Genomic DNA, 14573 nt, shown 5'->3' with positions numbered 1-14573 from the left:
AAAAACAGATTTCAAAAGAGAGGGTATTCGAGCTCTTCCCTTCTGAAAGCAGAACGTAAATCCAGAGTCATCTCTAGACCAGATTGTCTGAAAGCACGTACGGAGGTTGAGTCCTCCAAACAACAAATCAGACTGATCACTGAATTCAATGCACTTAACTATCACGTCAAAAAGAGCTTCAACAAACACTGGAAAATCTTAACGGATGATCCTGTTCTTAAAGAGTTTCTTCCGAGCAGACCATCTATCACATACAGAAAGGGCTTCACCCTGAGAAATAAACTAAGCCCTACAGTCCCCCACAACACATCTGTTCGGGACTGGTTATCCACACGAGGTCTTGGTTTCCACAAATGTGGGTTTTGCTCCATGTGCATTTGGGGTAAACATGGTACTAAGACTTTTAAAGGCCCTGATGGAGTTATCTACAAAATTAAACACAACATCACGTGTCTGACTAAATTTGTAGTATACATAATAGAATGCCAGTGTGGAAAGATCTATGTAGGCAGCACCATCAGGACATTTAAGGAAAGAATTTCTGAACATATAAGAGCAATACAGAGGAGAGACCCCAAATACCCTGTGGCTTTACACGTAGCAGATTGTCAACCATTGGGAGATGATATCAAAGTACGTGTTTTCGGCATAGATGTGATTCCCCTCGACATCAGAGGGGGCAACCGCGAACTGAAGCTCAGACGTAGGGAGGCGACTTGGATCATGCGTTTACAATGCGTGGAACAGGGGCTCAACTACGACCCTGAGCTTCAATTCTTCTTGGGCGACTAGGCAGCCGTCCGGGGGACCCTTCTTCTACAAAGACTTACTGAACCTCTAATGTTTGATCAGCGAGGAACTCACAGTGTCAAATACAGACATTTCCAGATATACTTACAATGCACTATGAAGTTAATGAAGATAACTACTACTTGTACTGTGTTGATGCATGATCTCATGAGCGGCTGTACTATGTAATACTTCTGACCAATACCCAGGTCTAATATTGTTAAATGATCATACTGTTCAAGAAACTAATTGTAATGTATTTTGAATCCATTGATAAAAATGACACGCTCACTAACGAGAGGTGCGGGTGGGCACTTTCACTCTAGAGGCCATCACAACTTTCTGTCAGCTTACAGCACGGCACATCTGGCCACTGAGCATGCGTCAACCCAATTACTTAGATCACTGAATTCACGATTTTTACCTCGTTTGGGTCTTGTGATCCTAGTACTTATGTGCACACTAACCACCATTACGCGCCTCCTGTTCTAAACCATGTAGCATTGTATGGCTCCATTCTCACCTCTTCATCCGTGATGAGAGGAACTCTTTTTCTCATCCAATATAATGTTCCTTGGAATTTTCCAGCCGTGAACGACATGGATTTTCCACCCTCAGACACCCGGTAATGTGTTACATTCACGTTCTTAACGGTCTACACCTGCGACCCCCTTTTTTACTTTTTTACTCTCAAACTACAAAAAAAGCCCCCCTATTTTAGGCAGGCTGAGACATTACGAGTTCCTTTATGAAACGACTTTCTTTTTCGTCCTAACTGAGACGACTTCTGCATAGAACTGAGTACATATTTTGTGATGCACTTTTGCCACTTAAAGATGGCGAACCCGTTTTTCCACACCACTGTCTACGTGGACATATTTGATGTCTACCCTTTTCTATAAAGTAACCCCTCCCATCTGGTCACGTGTCCGTACAGAGAGACGGCGACCGGGAACCATAGGAGGAGGGATACCAAAACTTAGGTAAGCGGTAACGTACTCTCGCTGTCACCACTGCATGTTCTAAAGCCCACAGTACTGGGCTTTCTAAGAACTAACACGCGCTCTTGTTTCCCGTTTTTCAGCGCACCGCCTCTTTAGAGACGCACCCGTCTCTAGCAAGCCCAATACAAGACGGATCCCCTCCCGGCTACCTCCTGATACACCAGGAGTCAGGTACTTCCTTAACTTAGTCCTCTATAGACCCATTTCTTCAAAAGAAATAATATGTCTTTTTGTAACATTGCGCTATTACGCGCATTTAGTTGTTAGAACTTGACACACCAGGAGTCAGGTACTTCCTTAACGTAGTGCTCTATAGACCCATTTCTTCAAAAGAAGTAATATGTCTTTTTGTAACATTGCGCTATTTCGCGCATTTAGTTGTTAGAACAAACTTGATTTTTCTTCCCTCATTTTTCTTTCTGCGATCCCCTTTCATACAGAGTGGACAAACACGAAGATTTCTGACATTCTAAACGGCAGATTGCCATTTCATAAGTACTTTCTATGTGACTATCCTAAAGGGACAGACCGTTTCTGTGTAGTCACATTTGAATTGTGGTAAGAATACCGCTTTTTTGTTCGCCATCTATTTTACAGAATAGGTGCCTTCCCCCCTTTAGAATGCCTTTCCTAATGATCCCTTTTGTATATACTTTTTCCTTTAGTCTCTCTCCGACAAGTAACGTCCAATACATGGATATTAGCCCAGACCTAATGCCAAGTACCACGAACATACCAATCTCCAAGGTAAACAATCCATAATGTCGAGAGAGAGCAGCATGTCTTATCTAATCACACATTTTTTAATGTGCGCAGTAACGGAACATCTTGCTTGCCCATAAACATCACGGATAAACACCGTCGGCAAACCACGTCAAGCTACCGTTATAGTCCCTCACCTACACCCCCACACAATAGCTCACCAATTTTGATTTTCAATTGACTCACTACTGCATGAACCCTCGGAGTGCGAGATCACCGTGTATGTGTTAAACATGACCACACACCGAAGCGTTATGTCACAAGACCTCACGTCTGTGCACCACCACCCAAGGGCAACCACTCACAGCCTTGGAGTGACACATTTCCCAATTTTTTGGCGTCACCATTACACAATACCATTACGTGCGAACCCAGACGCACGGCACTACTGCATGTTGGTTGCACCTTGTCACCATTTGCAGTATGTAACAACGGCAAGATGCATTACTGATTCTGTATATGTTATTCTTGTATCATCAGCCCTGAAGAGTCGTGTTGACTCAACTGTACACGACGAAACACGTGTCGGCTTTGCATAACATTTCTTGAGTCTGGAGAGAATAAACCATCTTCTTGCTGTATCAAGAACACACCAAAGAATCTGCTTCTGTCTCCTTAAATACTCATCAGTCAATGTACTGTTTGTGATACTTTTTTGTAGTAGCGAGAGCACAATTGTATATATTTGTTTAGTCCCTTGACTTTTTAGACGGTTAAGGGTGTTTTTCCGCCTGCTCTTCACGCACTACATTGCAACCTGTCAGTTTACATTCTGTAACGTATAACCGAGGTAGTGCGCCTGAGAGATCTGAATTTCTAAAAACCCCACTGAAGTGTTTCTTGAGTTTGCAGATTGGGCGCCTCCACGTTACATTTTGAACCACTAGACCTCAATTTGTACGCTTAACTGTCCACCACACCATGGACAGGGACAGAGCAGCAGCAGATCTTTTTGAGAATCTGGCCAAGGGCATGCCCACACACCAGGCATCAGCCACGGCAGGTCCTGCACGCATAGAGGGTTTAAGAGACAAGTTTTTTAAACTTGAAAAACTAAAGAAACAGGAAAACTCCCGTTGGTGGGACGGAGCAACCCTGAAACATTACTTGAAACTCAAACTAGTTCCCAGAGGACTACGGTCCAACATCTTCCCGACCTATGATGATCTAGACCGGGATCTCATGATCAAATGGGAAGATTCACTGAACCAGAATTCCATCACACTAATAGATATTCTCATTGAGAGTGCTGATCGGAAGACCGCCCTACTACAATCAGAAATCTCTGTTGTAGAACAAGAGATCAAAGACTTGAACAAACCTGAGGCCACTGTTAAGAATTACACCATTTTGGATGAAATTCTTCTGAAACACCAATCCGAAATCCAGAGCAGGAAGGCACGTCAAATCAAAAGGGATGAGGCAGACTATAAAAATGGCAGGATCTACACTTTTGATCGCAAGTATGACTCCTTAATCCCGAAACCTAAGGCAGGCTCACAAACCGGCAGGACCACCACCACCAACTCTGCCAATTCCAGCACCACCTCTCTGAGTTCTACTGGACTCAGCGACATAGAGAACGAAATTCTGGCCAACGCAGAACCTCATAATTCAACGTTTTTTTTAGAGATGCAACGAGTAAGGAGAGGCAACAGGACTCAGCCACCAAGGGCCGCTACAGACCCAAACCCCACAGGGGGAAACGCAGGGACAAGCGAGGAATATCGCAGGAAATTGAGGTCAGGAACACAGAGGAAATAACCACACTTGTTGACACAGTACAAGTCATAAACCTTTCCTCACTTCCTTTGACACCCGATATGATATCCTTACTCAGCAGAGGTTTGAACTTCAATCCCTACTCCACTGGCGACATATGTCAAACCAAAATTGATGTCTTTAAGTTCATACGTAGTCTCAAACTCAAGAAACATTTTGCTGGATCACAAGAAGTGCAGAAACAACCTAGACACATCCCTACTGTATTTGACAATGTACCTTTGACCATTAAAGATGTGCAATCCACACACCTGCTTCTTTCTTTGACAGACAGGGAAGATAGTCCACTTGAAATGGAAAAGGCTCCTTGAGGAGCTTGACGTCGAGACCGATTACAGTATCACGAGTGGCCTTAAGAGTAGATCCAAATGGACTCCAACACTGGCGGGGGGCAAAATATTGACAAATTCCACAGACACGTCCTTGAGGATCTCAATAGTACCAACATCAAGAACCTTGACACCAAATTTAGATATAGAGACAACCTGACCAAGGGGGAACGGTTAGCACTCTCTATTCTTAGCGACAACCACAACATTATCATCAGGGAAGCGGACAAAGGGGGTAACGTGGTGGTCATGGATCTCAATGACTACAACAATGAGGTCCTTGGCCAACTGAGTGATGACTCTTGCTATGAGCCTATTAACCATAACCCTATGGGTCCATTAACAATACTACTAAATGGACTCCTATTGAACTGGAAACAATCTGGTCTACTTGATGACAATGAGTACTTGTATCTCAAAGTCTTCAGACCTACGTATCCTTGGCTGTATACCCTACCCAAAGTTCACAAAAATCTACCATTTCCACAGGGCAGACCGATAGTATCGGGGATTGGGGGCCCCACCGAAAGAATCGCAGAATATGTGGATCTTTTTTTGGGACCTCTAGTCAAGAACCTTCCATCTTTCATACAAGACTCAAAACACATACTGAACATCATGTCAGACCTGGAGTGGCAACAAGATACTAGACTGGTAACTTTGGATGTGGTGTCCCTGTACACCAGCATCAATCCTGAAATAGGCATCAGTGCAATTACCAAACTTCTTTCAAATAGACCAGCTTCACTATGGGCACATACCAACATGCTGCTACACATGATGAAGATTATCCTGGATAATAACTTTTTCATTTTTAATCGGAATTGGTACAGACAGAAGAAGGGAGTAGCCATGGGCTCGAAATTTTCACCCTCCTTCGCTAATCTCTTTATGGGGGCCTTGGAAACCGACCTAATCTGGGGTACCAAAGGCGAACCATACATTGACTCCATAGTCTACTGGTGGCGATACATTGACGACTGTTTTCTCTTATGGTCAGGATCCGAGGAACTTCTCCAGTCCTTCTTTAAGTATCTAAACAACAACTTATGGGAAATCAGTTTCACTATGCGCCACAGCCTTACCAACATTGAATTCTTAGATCTTGAATTCTATGTGAAGAATAACCAATTGCATTCCAAACTATTCAGGAAACCAACCTCCTGTAACTCCATTCTCCACGCTTCGAGCTTTCACCCTGAGCATCAGTTATGGTCTATCCCATATGGAGAATTCCTTAGGGCTAAACGTAACTGCAGTGAAGCAATGGAATTCGATAACTGTATCATGAACATGAAAAACAGATTTCAAAAGAGAGGGTATTCGAGCTCTTCCCTTCTGAAAGCAGAACGTAAATCCAGAGTCATCTCTAGACCAGATTGTCTGAAAGCACGTACGGAGGTTGAGTCCTCCAAACAACAAATCAGACTGATCACTGAATTCAATGCACTTAACTATCACGTCAAAAAGAGCTTCAACAAACACTGGAAAATCTTAACGGATGATCCTGTTCTTAAAGAGTTTCTTCCGAGCAGACCATCTATCACATACAGAAAGGGCTTCACCCTGAGAAATAAACTAAGCCCTACAGTCCCCCACAACACATCTGTTCGGGACTGGTTATCCACACGAGGTCTTGGTTTCCACAAATGTGGGTTTTGCTCCATGTGCATTTGGGGTAAACATGGTACTAAGACTTTTAAAGGCCCTGATGGAGTTATCTACAAAATTAAACACAACATCACGTGTCTGACTAAATTTGTAGTATACATAATAGAATGCCAGTGTGGAAAGATCTATGTAGGCAGCACCATCAGGACATTTAAGGAAAGAATTTCTGAACATATAAGAGCAATACAGAGGAGAGACCCCAAATACCCTGTGGCTTTACACGTAGCAGATTGTCAACCATTGGGAGATGATATCAAAGTACGTGTTTTCGGCATAGATGTGATTCCCCTCGACATCAGAGGGGGCAACCGCGAACTGAAGCTCAGACGTAGGGAGGCGACTTGGATCATGCGTTTACAATGCGTGGAACAGGGGCTCAACTACGACCCTGAGCTTCAATTCTTCTTGGGCGACTAGGCAGCCGTCCGGGGGACCCTTCTTCTACAAAGACTTACTGAACCTCTAATGTTTGATCAGCGAGGAACTCACAGTGTCAAATACAGACATTTCCAGATATACTTACAATGCACTATGAAGTTAATGAAGATAACTACTACTTGTACTGTGTTGATGCATGATCTCATGAGCGGCTGTACTATGTAATACTTCTGACCAATACCCAGGTCTAATATTGTTAAATGATCATACTGTTCAAGAAACTAATTGTAATGTATTTTGAATCCATTGATAAAAATGACACGCTCACTAACGAGAGGTGCGGGTGGGCACTTTCACTCTAGAGGCCATCACAACTTTCTGTCAGCTTACAGCACGGCACATCTGGCCACTGAGCATGCGTCAACCCAATTACTTAGATCACCGAATTCACGATTTTTACCTCGTTTGGGTCTTGTGATCCTAGTACTTATGTGCACACTAACCACCATTACGCGCCTCCTGTTCTAAACCATGTAGCATTGTATGGCTCCATTCTCACCTCTTCATCCGTGATGAGAGGAACTCTTTTTCTCATCCAATATAATGTTCCTTGGAATTTTTCAGCCGTGAACGACATGGATTTTCCACCCTCAGACACCCGGTAATGTGTTACATTCACGTTCTTAACGGTCTACACCTGCGACCCCTTTTTTACTTTTTTACTCTCAAACTACAAAAAAAGCCCCCCTATTTTAGGCAGGCTGAGACATTACGAGTTCCTTTATGAAACAACTTTCTTTTTCGTCCTAACTGAGACGACTTCTGCATAGAACTGAGTACATATTTTGTGATGCACTTTTGCCACTTAAAGATGGCGAACCCGTTTTTCCACACCACTGTCTACGTGGACATCTTTGATGTCTACCCTTTTCTATAAAGTAACCCCTCCCATCTGGTCACGTGTCCGTACAGAGAGACGGCGACCGGGAACCATAGGAGGAGGGATACCAAAACTTAGGTAAGCGGTAACGTACTCTCGCTGTCACCACTGCATGTTCTAAAGCACACAGTACTGGGCTTTCTAAGAACTAACACGCGCTCTTGTTTCCCGTTTTTCAGCGCACCGCCTCTTTAGAGACGCACCCGTCTCTAGCAAGCCCAATACAAGACGGATCCCCTCCCGGCTACCTCGTGATACACCAGGAGTCAGGTACTTCCTTAACTTAGTCCTCTATAGACCCATTTCTTCAAAAGAAATAATATGTCTTTTTGTAACATTGCGCTATTACGCGCATTTAGTTGTTAGAACTTGACACACCAGGAGTCAGGTACTTCCTTAACGTAGTGCTCTATAGACCCATTTCTTCAAAAGAAGTAATATGTCTTTTTGTAACATTGCGCTATTTCGCGCATTTAGTTGTTAGAACAAACTTGATTTTTCTTCCCTCATTTTTCTTTCTGCGATCCCCTTTCATACAGAGTGGACAAACACGAAGATTTCTGACATTCTAAACGGCAGATTGCCATTTCATAAGTACTTTCTATGTGACTATCCTAAAGGGACAGACCGTTTCTGTGTAGTCACATTTGAATTGTGGTAAGAATACCGCTTTTTTGTCCGCCATCTATTTTACAGAATAGGTGCCTTCCCCCCTTTAGAATGCCTTTCCTAATGATCCCTTTTGTATATACTTTTTCCTTTAGTCTCTCTCCGACAAGTAACGTCCAATACATGGATATTAGCCCAGACCTAATGCCAAGTACCACGAACATACCAATCTCCAAGGTAAACAATCCATAATGTCGAGAGAGAGCAGCATGTCTTATCTAATCACACATTTTTTAATGTGCGCAGTAACGGAACATCTTGCTTGCCCATAAACATCACGGATAAACACCGTCGGCAAACCACGTCAAGCTACCGTTATAGTCCCTCACCTACACCCCCACACAATAGCTCACCAATTTTGATTTTCAATTGACTCACTACTGCATGAACCCTCGGAGTGCGAGATCACCGTGTATGTGTTAAACATGACCACACACCGAAGCGTTATGTCACAAGACCTCACGTCTGTGCACCACCACCCAAGGGCAACCACTCACAGCCTTGGAGTGACACATTTCTCAATTTTTTGGCGTCACCATTACACAATACCATTACGTGCGAACCCAGACGCACGGCACTACTGCATGTTGGTTGCACCTTGTCACCATTTGCAGTATGTAACAACGGAAAGATGCATTACTGATTCTGTATATGTTATTCTTGTATCATCAGCCCTGAAGAGTCGTGTTGACTCAACTGTACACGACGAAACACGTGTCGGCTTTGCATAACATTTCTTGAGTCTGGAGAGAATAAACCATCTTCTTGCTGTATCAAGAACACACCAAAGAATCTGCTTCTGTCTCCTTAAATACTCATCAGTCAATGTACTGTTTGTGATACTTTTTTGTAGTAGCGAGAGCACAATTGTATATGGAGGCAGGAACACAGCCAGTGGAAAGTGAGGAGTTGATGATTTCGGTCCATAATGGGGCAATGATGTATTTGAGTTCTTGAACAAAATGTGCGGGGAGAGGATCATTGGAGTGTGAGGATGGTTTGAGTTTAGAGATGATGTTGATGATAGTGGATTCTGAAATTGGACTAAATTTGCTCCAAGAAGCCTTGTTTTTAGGAAGGTGATTGGTCCGAGATGAATCAGGGTGGGGAGAGTAGGGAGGGGTTGAGAGGGGTTGAGGTGTGGGGGGAGGAGGAAAAAGGTGAATTAGGAATATTAGGGAGGGTGTGTTGGTTGAGGGGAGGTTGGAGAGAGAGAGGAGGGGAAGCAAAGGAAAGTTCGATGGTGTTGACTTTATTCAAAAAGAAGCTGGCAATTTCTTCGCATCTTTCAACAAAGGCTGCTAATTTAGGAGGGCCAGAGGAAGTTTGTTTTTTAACAATGAAAAACAGTTCTCTAGGGCGGTTTCTGGCCTGGTCAAGTTGTGACCAGAGAAAGGAGGCCTTTTCGTTGAAGATGTGTTTTTTGTAATGGGCTCTGGTGGTTCTCAGGAGAGCCAGGTTATCAGAGAAGGGATGACTCCTCCAAGCACGTTCTGATTGTCTGAGGGCCCGTCTTTCACTATTGAGTTCGGCATTGAACCAGGACTTGGGAGGGATTTTTTTTGTTTTTTGAGTTTAATTGGGGCAATTAGGTCGAGGGCACCAAGAATAGAATTGTTGTAATGGTCGGTAAGGTCATTGGTGCTAAGAGAGGGGGGGAAGTAAGCAAGTTTTAATTGTGGATTCCAATTCGTCAGGTGGAATAAGGTGAAGGTTTCGAGTGGGTTTCATAGGCAAAGTGCTAATAGGGGTGGGGCGAGCAGTGGGGCTGTTCAAGGTGAAGAGGATGAGGTGGTGATCAGACCAGTCTACAGGAAGTATATTAGAGATAGATGCCAAATCCTTGTTCGTCAAAATAGCATCGAGGTTGGCACCTTTGCTGTGAGTAGGGGCATGGCAGAGTTATGTCAGGTCAGTGATGTCTAAGGTTTCATTAAAAAGAGTGAAAGCAGGGTCATCATTTTTGTTCCAGTGGATGTTGTAATCACCAAGGAAGAGATTCTTGGAGTGGGAGAGCGATGCTTGAATAATAAGGTCAGTCATCTCTTCGGAAAAGGGAAGGCAATTTCCAGGGGGGTGGTAAATGGTGTGTAGCTGAGTGGTGGGAAAGCCAGGGAAAGAGAGGTCAGCACAAAGGTATTCAAAGGACGAGGGGTCTTGGCGCTGTACAGGTGAGATGTTGAGGTTCTCTTTAAAGATAAGGGCAATACCTCCTCCTAATTGATCAATTCTATCTTTCCTAATGATAGAGTAGCCTGGTGGAACGAGCAAGTCAAGGATAGGAGTGGAATGGGCCGTGAGCCAGGTTTCAGTAAGGAATGCGATGTCTATGTTTTCACTGAAAATGGTTTCAGCAATCTCGGTTGCGTGGCAGGAGGCGGATCTGCAGTTTATCAACATGCAGCAGAGTTGCGAGGGAACAGGTAGTGGGTGGGGGTAGGGGGGATAGATCTAAGTAGTTGGGGAGGTCTAGGTGAGTCAGTTCGTTCTTAAGGGAACTGGGATAGTAGATTGACAGAAAGTAGTGGGCGACGCTGAGGAGGGAGAGACAGGGGAGTTCTTAGAAAAGTTGGCTCCAGAGGTTATAGGGCAAGTATCACGTTGAGGCGGGAAGGTCGTTTGGTATTGAAGGGTGGGACACTTGAGGAGGGATCATTGTGTTTGGATCGGGTAGCGTTGTTACAGGGGAGGGGAGGGGTGCCGGTGTTGGTAATGACAATAGGTGGTCTGCTTGTGGGCGGATTAAGAAGAGTGTCGATGTGCGACGGTAAGGTGCATTGTGAGATTGTTGATGTGTGGTCAAGATCCGAGGGATGGTCTTTTAAAAGGAGTGAGATATCACTTCTGAGTGAGGAGAGTTCTAAAACGAGGGACAAAAGGAGATGTTCAACTTTACGGAGTGATTGAGTAGGAATTGAGGAGCAAAGTGCATCAATTTTTTTAAGGAGGTAGGTAGGGTTAGAGTTATCAAGGGGGAAAGCAGGGGGCGGAAGGGGGAAAGCCTGGAGGGGGGGAAGGTGATTATAGTGGAGGTAGATCTTTATTAGGGGTAGGGGGTATATAGGAGATAGATGTAGGGGAGGCATTCAAGTTAGGAGGACAGATAGATGAATGAGGTGGAACGCCAGTAAGGGCTGGTGTATTGTGGGATGTTAGAGGAAACAAGGGAGTGTGAATGGGAGGTATCGGTGGAGGGTGAGGTGGAGCTATTGGGGAGGTGTGGGAGATGGTTAGGCGAGGGGGGAGACGATGAAGTGCAACAGAGGGTGAGGTGGTGTGGGAGTTTGAGTCCGAGGGAGGGAAGAGGATAGAAGAGAGGGAATTAATAGAATGTGGGGAAATAAGGGGGTAAGTAGGTGAAGCTGGAGGAGTAGCTGAGGTGTTGGATAGGGTGGAGGATGGGGGGGGATTGATCAAGGGGTGATCGTCAGGAGGGGAACGAGTAGCCAAGCATCGGACATTAGAGGTTAGGGAGGGAGTCTGAGTAGGCATGGGGGTATCAGGGGACTTAGGCAATTTAGGGGAATCAGTTGGGGTGTGGGGGGGACTAATGTTGAGGGAGATGAAAGGAGAAAAAGTACATTGGAGGGCTGGGAGACATTAAAGGATTGGGATATACTAGGGGACTGGGAGACATTAGGGGACTGGGAGATATTCAGGGTCAGGGAGACAAGGGTGTCGTAACAAGTTATAATGTTGAGGGCGAGGGTGGTAAGTAGATATTGAGGATAATCTGCTTGATTGGGGGGAGTGTGAAATGGAGAGAGGGGATAAAGGTGGAAGGAGAGGAAGGGGATCACTATTTGTAAAAGTGATGGAGGCAGGGGAGGTCAGGTGTTGTTGGGAAAGGGTGACGGTGTTGGGTGTAAAAGAGGAGGAGGGTGAGTCAGGGGGAAGAGAAAGGGGGTAGGAGAGACGATGGGAGATGAAGGAACTGAGAGTTGGGGTAAGTCCAAGAGAGGAGACAGGGGGGCCGGGGACGATTGTGTGAGGGATTGTGATAGAGAGCTGAAGTGGTATTCAAAGATGTGGAGGTGGTCTTCAGAAGCTTGGATGAGAATGTTTCCAGATTTGAAGATGGAGATATCAATTTCTCCAGGAAAGGAAGGGGAGGGAGTGGTGGAGAGTTTCAGACCGTATGGGATATTGCGGGAATTAGTGATAGGGAGGTGCCGGAGAAAAAGGCTTTTCCATTTAGAAGTGCGTTTTGTAAAGAAGATGTAGTTGGTGATAATGGAGGAGTTAAGGTTATTATGGTGATCAGCAAATAAGGTTTCTGGGTGAAGACAGAAATGTTTGTGCTTGAACGTTTTCTTACCATGTTTGGAGAGATGGGAGGGGTAGAGGATATACCAAGAGTTAGGGCCGAGTTTAGAGGTGGGTGAGGCTGAGATAGAGGGGTGAAGTGAGAGGGGAGGCAGGATTAGGCGTATAGAGAGAGGAAGTAGGAGCAAATAGGTTAGACCATATAAGCCACAACACAAGATAGTGAAATGAGGAAATGGGGGGGGGGTCAAGTGGCGTTTAGCCAAAGCCGACTCCGACAGTGAGAGGAGTGGGTGTAGCCAGACAGCCGGACAATGTCTGGAGGGGCAGAATATTCAGATAAAATATACAGTACAATCTAAAAAAATGAACAACCAAAGGGAGTCAGGTATCGTTTAGCCAAATCAGACTCCAACAGTGAGGGGAGTGGGTGAAGCCAGACAGATGGAAACTGTGTGACAACCATAAGGAGTAGAAGGAGGAGCTAGGAAAGGGGGGAGAGATGGTGCGTTTAGACTGTGCAAAAATAACAGCAAATGGGATAGTTCAAACAGATATAAAATATAACAAGAAGTACTTTTAGACTGTGCAAAAATAACAGAAAATGGGACAATTCAAACAGATATAAAATATAGCATGAAGTACAAAATGCAATTCAAACAGATATAAAATCAAATTGTGCAATATAAAATGCAAAATGAAAAAGGGACATATCATACAGTAAATACAACAAGATAAAATGTCGATGTTCAGTAACGAGGGGGGTAGGGTTAAAACAAAAAGTAGCATAAAGTGGAGTTCAATAGTCAATAAAGAAAGGATTAGAGTCGCAGGGTAGAATAGAATAGAGCATCCGAGGGATGAGTAGAGAGTTAGGGAAGAAGGAAGACGCCAGATAAAAGGGGTGGGTGTGGCTAGAGAAGATAATAAAAGGAGAAAGGGAAATCAAGGAGAGAGAAGAATGTAATTTAAGGTGACGAGATAGCAGGCTGGAGAGGTACAGGCAAATTGTAATCAGGGCTCTATTTAAAGATGGCCGCCGAATTTGTGTAGTGGGAGCGAGTCCATTCCCAATGTCTTTTAAACAGGGCTCTCTTTAAAGTTGGCCGTCGAATTGGTTGTGGAGGAGTGAGTCCTTTCTTAATGTCTAGTAAAACAGGGGCCACTTCCAAGATGGCCGCCGATTTAGTGGAGGAGGGACGAGTCCTATCTTCCTGTCTATTAAACAGCAAGGCCAGGAGACAACAACAATAAAAGATAAGAGGCAAAATGGAGGCCCATTAAACAATGATCATGATTGGGAGACAAAATGGGCACCACAAGTTTGGGACTGCGCGGGGAACCAGCCCCGTGTTCCGGCTGAGCCATGAGGAGAAACATACTGATCGTCTTAGAGGGCAGCAACATACAGTTAGAAGAGTTGAAAAACCACCATCACGCCCAGCTGACAAAAGTTAAATCCAACTCCACGCAGGACTGGGTGAGTTAGAGTCGGGCCGTTACAGCGCCGCGGCAAAGAAAGAGGCTGGAGCGTGAGGGAGTGGAGGGTGGGGGGAGCCGTCGGTGAGCCACAAAAACAAGACAGCGAGGAACACAGCCGAGGGCACCAGCAATGTTCCCCAGCAACGTGGCAACTACGGGATATAGGCTCCGGGGGCAGAAACGACAAGCCGCAGCCTCGGAGCCAAACGGGCAGGAGGCGGACGGCTCCTATCAGCATGTAGGAGTCAGTGTCGATCTCGGGGGGAGCCCGCGCAGTACCACAGAGAGGCTCAGGGCAGAGGGAGCGCTCAGCTCCAGTGACCGGCAATCGTGGCAGCACCACCAGGGGGGAGCAGCAGAGCAGCGGAACATCAGCTACATCGGTTAGAGGCAAAGGAGCCACCCAGCCTCATCGAAGAGCAGCGTTTGATGGCCAGTTTCCATCTGGACGGAACCCTTGCTACATCACAAAGAGGCTCCGGGCGTAGGGAGCACCCAGCC

General features: G+C 45.1%; 2 long non-coding RNA genes across 2 annotated transcripts; both read left to right on the top strand.

The window, feature by feature from the left end:
- Positions 1–2298: 2298 nt before the first annotated feature.
- Positions 2299–3167, top strand: LOC144827188 (uncharacterized). The gene is made up of 3 exons (XR_013610065.1): positions 2299–2351; positions 2459–2540; positions 3036–3167. It is a non-coding gene; the product is annotated as an uncharacterized LOC144827188 (long non-coding RNA).
- A 5092-nt stretch (positions 3168–8259) lies between these two features.
- Positions 8260–9128, top strand: LOC144827187 (uncharacterized). Its single transcript, XR_013610064.1, has 3 exons — positions 8260–8312; positions 8420–8501; positions 8997–9128. It is a non-coding gene; the product is annotated as an uncharacterized LOC144827187 (long non-coding RNA).
- Positions 9129–14573: the final 5445 nt, after the last annotated feature.

Source organism: Lissotriton helveticus, chromosome 4_1 (genome assembly GCF_964261635.1).
Source record: "Lissotriton helveticus chromosome 4_1, aLisHel1.1, whole genome shotgun sequence".
Classification (NCBI taxonomy): domain Eukaryota; kingdom Metazoa; phylum Chordata; class Amphibia; order Caudata; family Salamandridae; genus Lissotriton; species Lissotriton helveticus.
Note: the sequence above shows the minus strand (reverse complement) of the source record. Positions and strands in the feature narration are given on the sequence as shown.